General features: G+C 47.7%; 1 long non-coding RNA gene across 2 annotated transcripts in view; it reads right to left on the bottom strand.

Annotated features, from left to right (window-relative positions):
* Window positions 1–9103, bottom strand: part of LOC146351445 (uncharacterized) — a 33405-nt gene extending 24302 nt beyond the window's left edge. For both annotated transcript variants that reach the window (XR_014789609.1, XR_014789610.1), the window contains exons 1-3: window positions 8876–9103; window positions 7634–7736; window positions 6280–6443 (exon numbers count right to left, since the gene is read on the bottom strand). This is a non-coding gene — a long non-coding RNA (uncharacterized LOC146351445). The remainder of the gene's footprint in view (window positions 1–6279; window positions 6444–7633; window positions 7737–8875) is intronic.
* Window positions 9104–16114: the final 7011 nt, after the last annotated feature.

Here is a 16114-nt window from a genome sequence, read left to right as displayed (position 1 = left end):
TCCCACGGTTTCTATCTCTTCCCCAGAAACAGAACTGCTTTGGGGCTCTCTGGGCTCTGATCCAACCCTGACATCGGGGTGCCACCAAGGTCCTTGGTCCCATGCCAGCTGTTAAAGGCTTCCTTAACAGCCAGCAGAGGCAGGACAGGTCCTGGTGCGGCCACCCCCCAGCACTCTCACCCTGGCCTCCTCCCGAGCAAGCCAGGGCAAGAGCGCTAGGGTGCCATGATGCTCCCAGCCACTTGCCGAGCTCCGGGGCACTCGGCAGCCGGATCTGTCAGCACCCAGGGCTTGGCTAGTGGGGTCCAGGAGTCCAGAGGGGGGGGACACCCATCAGACTCCACCCCCTTTTCAGACTCCCATGCCATCCCTAAGGCACACTCAAGAGCACGTCTAAACGTTTCTCTCCCATTGCAACTCTTTTTCTTCATCCATAGATAGAGGAAAAAATACAGGAAGCTCTGCCTCCCACCAGATATGTGCCCTGCCAGCAAATGAGCAGGGGTGGTCCCAAAGCATAGGGCAGCTGCTCTCTTAATCACAGACCTTTATTGCATGTTTTGATTTTTTTAATTTAAGCCTTTTGGACATTTCCCTCCTTCCCAGGCCATAATCCAAAAGATAGTGGGGAGAGGGCTGGCATACTCAGTCGGACCTTCTTGAGTCATCTTCCCCCCTACCCTGGCACCACCTGAGCAGCTTTCACCACCAAAAAGCCAACCCACATGTTAAACTGAGCAGGAACTTGCCTCTTTGGTGGTCAGAGCTTGTCTCTTTGGCAGGGTACACCGTTCTCTCGTGAGTTCATATATATTGCCTTTGGGTTATGGCTTAAAGCTGCATCCCCATGCATAGAAGTGTCATTGTAATCCATTGGATTTGCTTTGAACAATAAGCTGATATTGCATTTCAGTTAACAATATTGGGGGGCGGGGGGTTCTGCAGAAGAAAGCCAGTTTCCGAAATAATCCTGACATTTAATTAATACTGTTTCCCTTGTGACAACAAAATAATGTCTAAACGATTTGGAATTGTTTTCTTGCTGCATAATATCTGTCCCCATTAGCTAGAAGAGCAACCAATTAGCATGCAGTTCACAGCAGACACAAAGTGGATTCTATTCCTAAACTTAAGAAAATTGAGAGGAGTATTAGAATAAGTTGACAGTAAAGGACAGGGGTCCCGTTTAAATACAGGGGTGGACAACATGTAGGCTGTGGGCTGTACACAGACACCTAGCCTTTTTTGCAGCCCCCACTGTCGTCATCCCCCTGCTGAATTTGCTATGACAGCGGGGGTGGGGGGAGCAGCTCCCAGAATCCAAGATGGTGTCTCCCATTCCACACTAGGGATGTACAAATCCCTTACCTTGCTCCGCTCAGAGGCATCCGCAGTGGGGGGGAGGCAATCCGTCCCTCCCCCCGGAATCCTACCCAACCGGCTGGGGCCAGCCGCAGCCGGACTTCCAGCTGCTGCCAGGCTGCGGCTGCAAATGGCGGCCCCTACGCCAGCCGCCATTTGCATCCCTGCCAAGCCGTGATAGGCTACATAAGTATCTACGTAGCCTATCATGGCAAAGAGCAGGGGTGCAAATGGCATAGCGGCCGCCATTTGCATCCCTGTCTGTTGCCGTGATAGGCTACGTACATACTTATGTAGCCTATCACAGCTTGGCAGGGATGCAAGTGGCGGCTGGCGTAGTGGCTGCCATTTGCGGCCACAGCCTGGCAGCAGCTGGAAGACAACCCAGAGCAGCTGCCGGAGCCGCTGCCGCTGCTGCTGCCACCAGGTAGGCTCCATCCCAGGGGGATTCCGTGGGGTGGCGGGGGGGATTGCCCCATTCTGCCACAGACTCCGGGGGGCCAGATTCTAAAAAATCCGGCCTGACTGGAGTCTGTGGCGGAATTCCCCAACATTCCTATTCCACACACAGAAGCCAACTGGACAGGCAGTAGACTGTTACTTTCCAATGTGCCTTGTTTTCAAACAAAATTGCTGCTTTTTTTTGCTATTGCACTGCTGAATTTCAGCGGCAAATACAGTGGCAGGGCAGCAGTGGGGTGGTGGTGGTGGAATGCTGCATCCCAGCCTGAAGAATTTGCCAACCTCTGTTTTAGTGCATTGGCATAATATATGTCTAGAAACAAAGCATATATCAAGATGCCTATTAAAAAGTAGATGTGTGGATAGAGCCAGTGACTCTTTAGGAGAAATTTATTTTTTCAGCACATCACTATGTTAGTAATTACCTTTTTCTTTTATGTGCTAGTGGGCTTTGAGATCAGAACTCACTGCAGGAGGCTTCTTCTATCAACCTAAATTACCTTTGCCCTTGTTTGCTTGCTCCATGTTTAAATTAAAGTTTTAAGTATTTGCATCAAATACTTCTTTTTCATGCAGAAACCCAGTTAGATAAAACAGATGGGGTTAGTCTCTGCCAGCTTTGTACTACTGGTTTCTTTGTACATCAGCAACCTCTACCTCTCTATCTTATCTGTCTTATCTTTCTACCTATTCTCTGCTCTTCAGCCCAAAAGGCTTCCAGAGCAGCTTACATATCAATAAAAAGAAGATGGTCCATTCCTTCAGGCTTACAACACAACACAAAAGGAAGAAGGGGAGGGGAAGGAAAAGGAAAACAAGAAAACTCAGGCACCAGTTCTTCATGTCAAAAAGTTCTTAGAATGACCAGATGTAATGCTGTAGTGGCTGTAATGCAGCTGGATGTTGTTGGTCTTTTTAACACAACCAGTTGGAGCAGGCTGGGTGGCAGGGTCCAGGTACCTTATTCAGCAGTGACCTAGTTTTGAGTGTGTAATTGATGATGGATGCACAAGACAGAACTGGGATTTTATTGGTCTACCACCCATCCCACTGCCCAATAGTCCACCCACCTGAGCTGACAAGGGTGAGCTTGTCAAGGACATTTCACGTAATGTCAGCCGAAGAGGCTCTTTTGCATGCCCTAGGAACATAGGAAGCTGCCTTCTACCGAGGGAGACCATTGGTCCATATAGGGCAGAACTGTTGACACTGACTGGCAGCAGCTGCCCCGGGTTTAGAGGTGTCTTTTGCAGCCCTCCTTGGAGATGCCAGGGATAGAACCTGAGACCTTCTGCATGCAAAGCAGGGGCTCTACCACTGAGCTACTGCCCTTCCCTTATTGCTTTTTCCGACAAGTGTTAAATCCATCTCCTTAGTTTTGTTTATTTTATCTGCCACCTTCTCTGTACTTTTACTCTTGTTTTAGTTGGTTTTAATGTGTTTTGATTGTTTTAAAATTCCTGTTTTAAAATGTGTGTTGGTAGCTGCTGGGCATTAGATGGAAAGGGGGGATCAACATTAAATAAATAAACACCCATGCCAAGCTCACGCCCCCTCCCCACCAGCCAAAGTGCAGCTCAGGATTTTTGGATTTCATGGCAACCATGGGTTTGCCTCAGTTGGTATCTGACCCAGGCATCTTGCAGGTCATACACTGGATTTGGTATTTTGTGCTGGATTGGACGTTTTTCTTTATTCCCCCTCCCAATTATGCCCCCTCCCAGTTCCTAACACCAACAGCAGAGTTGCTCCGAGTAGTTAGAGGCCTTTAATACCTTGGCCACAAGGTTGAGGTAGAGCAGGGATTGGCCCTGTTACCACTTTACAGGGCATTTGTGAGACACAAGAAGGGGACCACTCTCTCATGTCCAAATATATGGGCATGGAGGCTGAACATATACTAGTCATGATAGCTTTTTATTACGTCCAGCATTAGAGGCAGTATGCTGTGTTTCCCAGTGGCTGGAAAACACTAGCAGGAAGGTGCTGTTGCACTCATGTCCTTCTCGTGGGCTTTCCATGGGTATCTGGTTGGCCACTGTGGGAAGAGAATGCTAGACTAGTTGGATCCTTGGTCTGATCCAGCAAGGCTTGTGCTTTTAGAGGGCAACACAATCACCCTTTCCCATTTTGTTGAGGACATGCCTTCACCACCTTGCTCATGTCCAATCAAGCAGAGCTTGGGTAAAGCCCTGGGATGGCTATCAACAAGCCACATCCGTGGTTTGGTGACTCAACCACTGCTCCAACAAAAGGGACAGTGTCTCAGTGGGACAGAGGACTGGATGATGTAACCCCCTTCCCTCTAGAGCTATGGGAGGACAAGATGAAAGGTGGTCAGGGCCCTGATCTGCCACATATATTATTTTACATGATGTTTTCAGTGTGCTTTCTAACTATCATCCCAGAAGGAACTCAAGATACCTACAGCTCCAAAACTGGTGCCCTGCCCTTTGATTAGATGCCTGTGCCAGTGTGGTGCAGTGGTTAGAGTGTTGGTCTGGGACTCAGGAGATCCAAGTTCTAGTCCCCATTCAGCCATGCAGCTCACTGTGTGACTTTGGGCCAGTCACTTTCTCTCAGCCTAACCTACCTCACAGGGTTGTTGTGAGGCTAAAATGGGGAGGAGGAGGACCACATAGCCTGCCTTGGGTTTTGTCTGTGGTGGAAAAAAGGGATGATATAAACGTAATAATAAGTAAATAAATATATAAATAAACATGTTCCTTTCATGAAAAGGGGAGAGGAATGGTGATGCAGTGCTACTCCTGGGGGACATACAAGTTGCCAGTTGTGTCTCAAGAGAGCTTTCTAAACAACACCATCTATCAGATGTGAAAGCCAACTGAGAGGAAAATACGATTTCACAGAGACAGTGGCAGCCACATGAGACTCTTCTAATGCTTTTTAAAAAGTGTATCTATGCAAATCCACACCGTTGGCAGTAATAATCAGCCAGAGCAAGCTCAGGGAGGCTACTTTGTAGTCATATACCCTGAGAGGGAAAACAGTCTCATTCTGTTGTCACAAATGCACAGCAAATACCGGCTTGTGCATGTTCACGGAAGGGCAGGGGGGAGGGAGATGTGTGACTCTGTTCTGAGCCCCTGTGCAGCAGAGGCTTTGGGGGAAAGGGAAACAGTGGCTGCTTAGGCTCCGTTTACCCCTGTGACTTAATAACCCAATTTGACTCTCTCTGACAACAGCTTGCTCCCTGCAACTGGAATGCCACGCTCACTTGTCATGTCCCATTTGTCACAGCCTTAGTCACTTGAGAAAGAGTGATTTATTTTGGGTTACAGAAATGCAGGATGAAGAACTGGTTTGCAGAATAAGTAGCTGGGGAAATTTGCCAAGCAGTCGTGGGTGCATGCATAGATTGTGTTAATGTCATATAAACCACCCCCATCCCACTAGCAGATCCAGAAGGTACATATTGCAGTATTAGTTTTCCCATTTCAGTCGATTTGCCTTCTGACATCTTCATTCCCTTATTACTGTCACCCACAATTACTATAACGCCCATCTCCCCAGCAGCACCCTATTCATAACAACATTTCTTACATTTGCATCTCACCCTTTCTCCAAGGAGTACGGGCCAGCACACAGAGGCATCCTACTTTTTCCCTCACAGCAACCCTGTGAGGTAAGTGAGGCTGAGAGACAGTGACTGGCCCAAAGTCACTTTGTAAGCTTCATGGCTGGACAGGGATTTCTACCTATCCTTTCTTTCCAGTAGAATTCTAGCATGGTGAAAGCCAAAGTGTGCGTTACAGAGCAGCCGTATGGAATGCCCCGGCCACTGGGAGCTGGTACTCTGCAGCAAAGAATGGGTGGGAGAAGGGGTACTTAACCCTTCCCCTGCTAACTGCTTTTTGCCTGACCCAAGTGGGGTAACTGCTAAGAGTCCAAAAATGCAGTTGATCCATCCCAGCAAACCAGTTCTAGCGGTTCACAGCACCAAGCCACCACAAAAGTTTGCATGACAACAGGGAACACTATATGTTGCTGGGAAAATTCATTTTCCCTAGCTACTGTAAGATTGCAGCTAAGCTCAGAGGGAACAGGGACGTCTGAGGAGGAGGAGGATGCATGATGTTACTGTCCGTGCTAATAGAAATGTCCTGGTGCGTCAGCACTGCTGGCCCTGGCTCCACTATACCACTGTCTGAAACTGAGCTCCTCTGGCGGCTTTTACCCCTACCAGTATTCTGGGCCCATGTTGCTTGTAGAAGGGATACCAGTGGACATCACCAGGCTCAGACCAGACCTTGGGGACTCCTTAAAATCCACCACAAAGGAGAGGAAGACTTAACAAGCCCCAAACCTCTCCCCTATGGGAGTAAACTATGAGCCAGAAGAGAGTTCCTGGCAGCCACCTTCCTGTTCCCAACAGCTCCAATGCCCCCACCAAACTATTTCCCCCCAAACATGCACCGTCTTCCCTTCACTTACCTTCCAAGTGCAATGGGACCAGCAGTGGGATCATGCAGGAAGTTTTAAAAGGCGTTTACTTCCACATCCCGTCCTCCTCTGTGACTTGCTGATCGGCAGTTTGTGGATGAGCAAAACCTAGTGGCTGATGGGCAATGTAGCAATTGCTTCAGCCATGAGCTAATCTGTGGGGCAGAGAGAAGGGGACAGGGAAGCCCTCCTCTTCAAAGTCTCTCCGTATTCCTGCTGCTGGCCTCACCACACCCACACTTGGAAGATAAGTAGGGTGGCCACTTACGCATCTCCAAAAAAAGGGACAAAAGGGGCCACCAATTTGCCTAACATATGAATATGCAAACCTATATGTACAGCTGCACATTTAGTAATAATAAGTAGTATCATTTAAATAGTATCATAGAATGGTAGGGTTGGAAGGGGACTACAAGACCATCAAGTCCAACCCGCTGCTCAGTGCAGGAATCCAAGTCAGAGCATCCCTGACAGATGGCTGTCCAGCCTCGTCTTGAACACCTCCAGTGTGGGAGAGCCCACCACCTCCCTAGCTCATTGGTTCCATTGTTGTATTGCTCCAACAGTCAGGAGGTTTTTCCTGGTATTCAGCTGGAATCTGGCTTCCTGTAACTTGAGCCCATTATTCCGTGTCCTGCACCCTGGGATGATCAAGAAGAGATCCTGGCCTTCCTCTCTGTGACAACCTTTCAAGTACTTGAAGAGTGCTATCATATCTCCCCTCAGTCTTCTCTTCTCAAGGCTAAACATGCCCAGTTCTTTCAGTCTCTCTTCACTGGGCTTTGTTTCCAGTCTCCTGATCATCTGTGTTGCCCTCCTCTGAACCCTCTCCAGCTTGTCTGCATCCTTCTTAAAGTGTGGTGTCCAGCACTGGACACAATACTCCAGATGGGGCCTAACCAGTGCTGAGTAAAGGAGAACTAGTACTTCCCAGGATTTGGAAGCTATGCTTCTATTAATGGAGCCAAAAAGAGCATTTGCTTTTTTTGCAGCCACATCACATTGTTGGCTCATATTCAGCTTGTGATTGACAACAATTCCAAGATCCTTCTCACTTGTAGTGTTGTTGAGCCACGTATCCCCCATCTTGTAACTGTGCATTTGGTTTCTTTTTCCTAGGTGCAGAACCTGGCATTTATCCCTATTAAATGTCATTCTGTTGTGTTCTGCCCAGCGCTCCAGTCTATCAAGATCACTTTGAACTTTGTTTCTGTCTTCCAAGTAGGGATGTATGAAAGTTCTGCCACGGATCTTGGGGAGGCCGAATGCCAGCGCATTCGGATCCCCGAAATCGGTGGTGGAACGGCCTGCCACCCCCCTGCCACCCCCCTGGGATGGGACTTACCTTGGGCGGATCTTCCTGGCGGCGGTGGCTCCGGCGGCGATTCCGGCGCCTGCTCCAGCGGCGGTTCGGTGGTGGCGGCTCTGGCGGCCGGTCTTCCGACTGGCTGCCGCCAGCACCATTTCCAGGTTAAAAAAAAACAAAACATGATAGCGTAGCGTCTACGCTATTTGCGTTCCCCTTATTTTCGCCGTCTTAGTCTACGTAAATGTTTACGTAGACTAAGATGTGCCAAAATAAGGAACACAAATGGCGGCGGCCATGGCCGCCACCATTTGCGTACGTGCATTATTGTTTTTTTAATCAGCCGTGATAGGCTACGTAAATCTGCATCTGCAAATTTGATCAGCATTCCCTGCACCTCCTCCTCCAAATCATTAATTAAAATGTTGAAGAGCACTGGGCCCAGGACTAAGGCCTGTGGTACCCCGCTTGTTACCTCTCCCCAATTTGAGTAGGGATGTATGGATTCCCCAATGTCTGCTCTGGTGGTGAATCGGGGGGGGGGGGAGGTGATCCGTTCCTCCCCCCCCCCGATTCCTCTTGACCAGCTCCACTCCACAAGGATTCTGAAGGGGGGGGAGCCTGGCTTGGAGGCTGCTTACCTTTATTTATTTATTTATTTATTTTATTTATTTCTATACCTTGCCACCTGCTGGCCAGAGGAGTTCACCTTTTCCCTGCTGATCGCTATTTCTTCTTTCTTTTTAAGGCGATCAGCAGGATGTGCCCATAGACTTATACACAAAATAGAGCTGTGAATTTTGTGTATAAGCCTATGGACACATAGACTTATACGCAAGATCCATGGCTTTATTTGCATATAAGTCTATGGGCACTTCCTGCCGATTGCCTTTTTTTTTTTTTTTTTTTTGAGAAATGGCGATCGGCAAGGAGGAGGTGAACAGCTCAGGTCAGCAAGAAGCAGCTGAGTGCCATTCCGCCTCCAATCCTCCTGGAGCAGAGGTAAGTGGTGCCGGTCTGCCATGGATTCCTGAGGCCAGATTCAAAAGAATCCGGCCTCATTTGAATCCACAGCAGATTTCTCCAACATCCCTAAATTTGAGAAGATCCCATTGATAAGCACTCTTTGAGTCCAATTCTGTAGCCTACTGTGGATCCACCAGATTGTCGTTTCATCTAGCCCACTTTTAGCTAGTTTGCTCATCAGGATATCATGGGGCACTTTGTCGAAAGCTTTGCTGAAGTCGAGGTATATTGTAGGGATGTACGAAAGGTACTTACCTTTCGCGGATTATTTTTATGGTTGGGGGGGAGGCATTCCGTCCCTCCCCCCGGAATCCTCGCCAGGGGGGAGGTGCTCCGTTCCCCCCCCCCGGAATCCTGGCTGGCCGGCTGTGCTCCACAGGGATTCTGCAGAGCCGCCAGCCAGCTCCGCCAGCAGCCGGACATCCGGCCGCTGGCTAGCAAGGACGCAAATGGTGGCAGCCATAGCCGCTGCCATCTGCGTCCCTGCAGTCAGCCGTGATAGGCTACGTAAATGTTTACGTAGCCTATCACGGCTGACTTTAAAAAAAAAAAAAAACGGCGAAAATAAGGGGAACGCAAATAGTGTAGCGTCTACGCTATTTGCGTTCCCCTTATTTTCGCCGTCTTAGTCTATGTAAATGTTTGTGTAGACTAAGACGTGCCAAAATAAGGAAAGCAAATGGCGGCGCCCGCGGGTTTTTTTTCCTTTTAAATCAGCCGTGATAGGCTACGTAAACATTTACGTAGCCTATCACAGTGTTTTTTAAAAATCTAGCCGTGATAGGCTACGTAAATCTTTACGTAGTCTATCACGTTTTTTTTTTTACTGGAAATGGCGGCGGCAGCAGCTGGTTGGAAGACCGGCTGCCGCCGCCGCTGCCGCAGCCACCGCAGCCAAACCGCCGCCGCCGAACCACCGCCGCAGCCGCCACCGGAGCTGCTGCCCAATGTAAGTCCCGTCCCAGGGGGGGTGGGGGGGCAGACCGTTCCGCCACCGATTTCGGGGGGCCGAATGCACTGGCATTCAGCCTCCCCGAGATTCTTGGCAAAATTCTCTGACATCCCTATCTGGCACTTCCCCCGTCCTCCATGATTTCTCAAAGATAATAGAAAGTGGCTCTAAGAGTTCTTCTGCCAGTTCCTTTATTACTCTAGGGTGCAGTTCATCTGGCCCTGGAGATTTGAACTCATTCAAAGTAATTAGGTGTTCCTTGACCATATGGTTATCAGTCTCAAGCTGCAATCCTGCCCCTTCAGCCTTTGCCAGGAGGTCATAGACCCTCCCCTTCTTATTGTTCTTTGATTTTAAACCAGACTTGGACTGGACAGCCCTTCAAACAGAGGACAATTTTGAATAGAGGACTGTCCTCGGCCATCTCTCCAAAATAAAGGACCCTTCTCTGTAAAGTAGAATAGCTGGCCATCCTAATTAGATAAGGGAAGGGTAATTGTGTTTTGAGGGGCTGGTAGGAGCAGCAGGGACTGGCAAGGCCAAGAACTCCCCCCCCCCACACCGCGCTCTGTTTTGGCTTGGGAAAATGATCCAGGCTTTCCCAATTTGGGGAAAGCAGAGCTCAAATTAATGCTGAGTTAAGATGCTTTGAGGAAGTCACTCACCTTTCATTCCTAACAGGTAGAAAACAAGCATATCTAAATTTAGCATAGGTCTCTTCTTGATATGCTAGTTTCATACATGCAGGGAGTTTTTCCGCAGGGAGCATTCAAAATTTGATATGCCTCACCTGTAGTCTGAAGTGGAAGACTGCAGAACTCTACCACCTCATTCTGTGTATAGACTAAGGTTGTTTCTGATGTTACATTTGCAATGTGGGAACCACTATGGTGTACTTCCCCTCAGCAGTGCCAAGGCATGATCACAAACCTATGCCATGTGGGAGGAGCTCCATTTCCAAGAGGGACTACACTAGTGTGAGATGGAGCTACTTTTTGATGACCTTTGCTATGTGGTCCAAAGCAGTGCCAGCTCCAGGCTTTTTAGGGTCCTTGGGCAAGAAACCCTTAATGGCTCCCCTCCCACAGTGAGTCTGCCTTCTAGACACCATTGTCATAAGCTGCTATTGCTCCTCCTCCTCTTCCTCATCATTGTGACCACTTGCTTGCTTGACAGGCAGAGAGCTGGTGAGCAAGACAGCAATGGCATCTGCTGCTCCTCCCTCCTCTCACCATCATTGTCAGGGGCAGAGGCAGGTGAACAAGCATATTTCAAAAATCAGGAAGAGGAGCAAGTCCAAGGGACCCTTGTCAGTGGGCCCTAGAATCATAGAATCATAGAATATTGGGTTGCAAGGGGCCTACAAGACCATCGAGTCCAACCCCCTGCTCAATGCAGAAATCCAAGTCAAAGTATCCCTGACAGGTGGCTGTCCAGCCTTGTTTTGCATGCCTCCAGTGTGGGAGAGCCCACCACCTCCCCAGGTAATTGGTTCCATTGTCGCATTGTAGTAAAAATGTAACCTAAAAGCCATTGTATGTGTCTTAAGCAGCACATAGTACTGTAAGAGCTGTGCATGCCTGGAATGAGCAGACAGTAACCCTAAGATAAGGTTGCTAAGCAAACCGCTGGCAACCAATCAAAAGTAACACGCTGGCTGAGGAATGCAAGCTAAGTAATAAAACTGTAGCGCGGAGGTTGCCCAGGGTCGACTCTGCTTTGAGCGTGAGCTCCTTTGTCGAACTGTTTGCAAACAATAAAATCGAGTTGGACCCAGCCTGAAGTTGACTCTCCTCTTTGGGGCAAATTGGACTAGCCTCCAGGGGGCGAAACTAGCATTTTGTGCAACAAACTGGCGAGCAGTCAGGAGTCCCTTGGACCACCCTGGGGTCAAACGACAGAACCGGCAAAGGTGCCTGTGGGGCGCGCCGGACCGCCTTTGAGGTCTGCCACGGCACCAGAGTACGGGGGTCGGGACACCCAGGAGGTTAAAGGCGTGGACTCCACTGATTGAGTCAACCAGGCTGAATGGGTCTGAAGAGACGGCACTAGGGTGTTGGGCAGAGTAAGTACTTGATTTCCCTTCTGTCTTTCTGTTTGAGTTGCCTTCGGAGCGTCTGAGGTTTGTCAGACTCTGTGTAAACGTCTGAGGTTTGTCAGACTCCGTGTAAACGTCGGAGGTTTGTCAGGCTCCGTGTAAACGTCGGAGGTTTGTCAGGCTCCGTGTATGGTTTCAAATAGAGGTAGGCACAATGGGGGCAGGTAGCTCCCATTTAGAAAGCTCTGCCACTCCCTTGGGATGCATGCTAAAGAACTTTAGCAAAGTCAAGCGTCTGAGGTTTGTCAGACTCCGTGTACTAAGATGTCGAAAGGCAAGCTGGTTACACTCTGTCAATTAGAATGGCCAGCATTTGGAATTAGTTGGCCAGACATAGGATCCTTTGGTGTAAATCTTGTAAATGCTGTATATAAAAATGTGGTGAATAATGGGCAATGGGATCAATTTGCCTATATTGATGGTTGGTTGAATTGGTGCGGAAAGAATCCCCCTTAGTTATAGAAGTGTAAATGTGTAAATGTGTTACTGGCAAAGGACCACAGGGGCAAGAGACCCCGGGTGGTGTCTGAATCAAGTAGTAAGAGATAAATTTGCCTCAGGGAAGGTGAGGTTATCAGCATTTGGATGAGTGCCAACCAAAATCCACTGAAGGCGAGAAAAGGTTGAATATAAAGTTCAATATTGTAAAGTCATGATGGTATGCTCCGAGGTGAAGCCCAAAGCCCCTGTTCTCCCTGATTCAAGCCCCACGGAAGGAGCTTGAAGACTGGGAGACCCTGCCCAAGGTGCCCTGAGCTCCCCCCGGTCTGATTCGGTCTGTTAGGTTGGGAGGAGAGGTTGTTGGGGGAGGGAGCGGGCCCTCCAGAGACAGTTTGTCTGCCACCGTATCCAAGTTTGTTAGAAGAAGCAAAAGCAGTTAAAAAAGTTGCAACTTCTAAAGAAAGAGATTTGTTTGGCGACTTAAAGACTGTGGCAAAATCAAGAAATAAAGACAGAGCAAGTTCTTAAAATATCAGGGTCTGTGTAAGCTTATCTCTGTCAGCCTGCTCAGAGCAGAGCCAAGGGGGACTTGCCTAACCCCCCTTCGCCGTGGCTGGTTTAGCCTTAGCAAGCAGAGAAGCTGGAAGGTGTCTGTGAGGACCTGACAAAAGAGTGAGATTTGCAAAAAAAAAAAACAAGAAAAGCATCACAGCTGGAAAGCTGAGCAGCACTGCTCTGTTCTTATCTGTGGAGGAATCTAGAAGAGGTGTAAGGTTACACCTTCCCCATTCGAACTGATGAAGAGACACAGAGCTTTTGTTAAAAACATCCCTTCTTTATGGCCCAAAGCCTTCTTTGTTAGAGGCACTCTGCACATGGACTGGAACTTTAGACAGTTAAAGACTTGCCATAAAAAGTACTGTGAGGCTTGTCATAGCCTTAAACTCCCATTGTTGTAGATTGTGTGTTTGTTTGTGATCAGCTCAGTGTACAGTTTGATTTGTGATTTCAACACTCAGATAAAAAGCTGCATTTGACTGAAAGAACTGGGTATATTTAGCCTTGAGAAGAGAAGACTGAGAGGAGATCTGATAGCACTCTTCAAGTACTTAAAAGGTTGTCCCAGAGAGGAAGGCCAGGATCTCTTCTCAATCATCCCAGAGTGCAGGACACGGAATAATGGGCTCAAGTGACAGGAAGCTGGATTCCAGATGAACATCAGGAGAAACGTCCTAACTGTTAGAGCAATACGACAATGGAACCAATTACCTAGGGAGGTGGTGGGCTCTCCCACCCTGGAGGCATTCAAGACGAGGCTGGACAGCCATCTGTCAGGGATGCTCTGATTTAGATTCCTGCACTGGGCAAGGGGTTGGACTCGATGGCCTTGTAAGCCCCTTCCAACCCTACTATTCTATGATTCTATGATTTCCAAGGCTTTGATTTCATTTACCCTAATGAAGCATACAGATACAAATTGCTAGAGATTCATAGACTACAAAGGAAACAGCCTTCAAAAAGTTCAAAGAGAAACTACGAAAGTTAGTTTCCCTTTAAAAAGGGGGGCAGCAAATTCTCTTAACTTAAGAGGTGAGAGAGAAAGAGTCCCCCACTCTCCCGTGATACTTCTAAGCCCAGCTGTGTTTCTGAAGCCTAAGAAAGTTCCTGCCCCATGTGTTCCAGCTCTTTCTCAAAATCTGAACTGTTCTGACGTTCCATTTGCTCAGAGGCAAACCTGACACTCTGCCAAAACTCATGCAGTGTGGAGTTGCCGATGCAAAAATGGTGGCTTGGAACTCTTTCCACATATGAGAACGCCCTTCCCTTAATTTTGATGGGCCCTGACCATGCAGTCAGAGGAGCAGTATAATGGTTAGATCTGCTCCACCATGCCCTACTATACAAAACAAATGTTTTCCAGTCATGGTGTTAGATTTTAATGATATGAAAAAGGTATAAAAAAAGGCAGAAGAAAGTAGCAGACAAAAAGGCTTAAAAAAAGAAAGAAAGCTTATCCCAAATGTGTCTCGTTGAGATTAGTAAAAAGATCTAAGCAAGCGAGTCTCTGTCGAAGCAATGGCAAACAGCCTAACTTGCAGAGAAAACAAAGAGTTAAAACTGGTGCATGGCACAGAGAATTTGAAACATGATTTGCAGAACAGGCAAGCCAAAAGATAAGTGTGCCTGTTACAAGAGGGAGGCTATAGTAGCCATAAAAAGGGGTGAAGCCCCCGTATGAAGCTTTAACAAAAATATTACCCACTAGAAGTGGACAATTAAAATAAAAAAGGCTTTTCTTAAATTGAAGCAAGCCTTAATATCACCGCCTGCTTTAGCCTTATCAGACCCCAGATCATGAAGTTTTTAGAGCTATGGTGCACATGAGAGCACATGAAGAGTGCCATTCCTAGAAAAAAGAAAAGGCAATGCTGGCAGCCACCATGGGCAGAGATATAAACAGCAGCTTGAGAGCACAGAAGCGACCAGAGGGGGGGGGCAGAAAAGGAAAGGGCCGACCGGGGCTCAATAAATGTGCGTATTGCCGAGAGAAGAGACATTGGAAGAAAGATTGTTCAGAGCTGAAAGAAAAGAGAAAAGAGACTCACCCTGAAGGCTGCCAAATGCTGGCAGGGTCCTCCAGTGTGGGGGAGTCTAGTTGAAGGGCCACCACCCTACGAACAAATGCTCGGGAGAATCCCAAGGTAAAAGTAAGGGTTGGTGGCGAGGACTGTAAAGCCCTAGTAGATATTGGAGCCACATTTTCTACGATCCCTGTGAAGCCCCCCGGCAAGAGAAAGTGGAAAGCATGTAACTATAAAAGAAATTAAAGGGAAAAAAACAAACAAACTAAATTGCCCATGTGTAAGCCCCTCCTCACGAAGACTGGAAATAACATACTGGAACATGCCTTTGTAGTTTCATCTGCATACCTGGTTGCCCTCTTGGGGCGGGACTTGTTAACAAAACTGCAAGCTAAAATCTTCTTCCGTGATAATCAGATTGTAGTACAGCTGCCAGCAATGCAGGGCTCAAATTATCGAATGGCCCTTCAAGCAATCAAGATTGTGTCAGAGGCCAAAGGGACTGAGATTTTAGAGAATGTTAATCCATGTGTGTGGGCAGACAGAATCCCTGCCCGACCAAATGCATAACACAAATTAAAATCTTCTTTAAAAAGGGAGAGCCCTGTGTGCGTAAGGCAGTATCCTCTGAAAAAAGCCACCTGTGCAGGCTTGAAGCCGCTCATTGAGAAGTTCAAAAATTATGGTTAGTTAATAAAGGGATCATCCCCCTTTAACACCCCGATTTTGGGTGCGCCCGAGGCAGATAGCACCTCCTTCAGGTTAGACCAAGACCTGAGAACAGTGGCTGACTGCCCTTTGTGCCTCAAAAATGATTCAAAGATGTTTGAGCCCCCAGCTCAAATGAGAAGTCGCCCATGCGCTTACTATCCTTTTCAGAGATTTCAAATTGACTTTTCAGAGTTGCCCCAGACTCATGGCTATCGGTACCTGCTAGTAATGATAAAAGCAATTGACTGCACTGGTCAGACAGTAGCCAAGATCCTGTTAAAAAGTAATCCCTAAGCTCTTGTTACCTAAAGAGAGTGAATCAAATCAGGGGCCCCATTTTGTTAGACAAGTGACGCAAGTAGTGGCCCAGGCATAACAAACTAACTAAAAGCTACACCCCCCTTAGAAACCTCAATCTACAAGTCAAGTTGAGAAGATGAACCGCACCTTAAAGACAATGCTCATTAAAATTTGTTTAAAGATTAAGTTGAAAGGCCACAGGCCTTGACAATCACCTTGACTCGAGTATGGTGCGCCCCCAAGGGAAGTATTAAATTGACACCTTTTAAACGTTCCATAAGTGCCCACCTCGGATATTACCTATGGCTGATAGCTTAAATATGAATTTAAAAGTAAAAGTTTTAAGATTCAAGGTTATGTTACTGCTTTGCAGTCTGTTTTGTTTTCACAGGTTTGCAACACTGCACCAA

This window comes from Heloderma suspectum, chromosome 3 (assembly GCF_057233095.1).
Source record: "Heloderma suspectum isolate Gila_16-S chromosome 3, 16-S_ref, whole genome shotgun sequence".
NCBI lineage: Eukaryota > Metazoa > Chordata > Lepidosauria > Squamata > Helodermatidae > Heloderma > Heloderma suspectum.
This window is presented reverse-complemented; position numbering and strand designations above follow the sequence as displayed.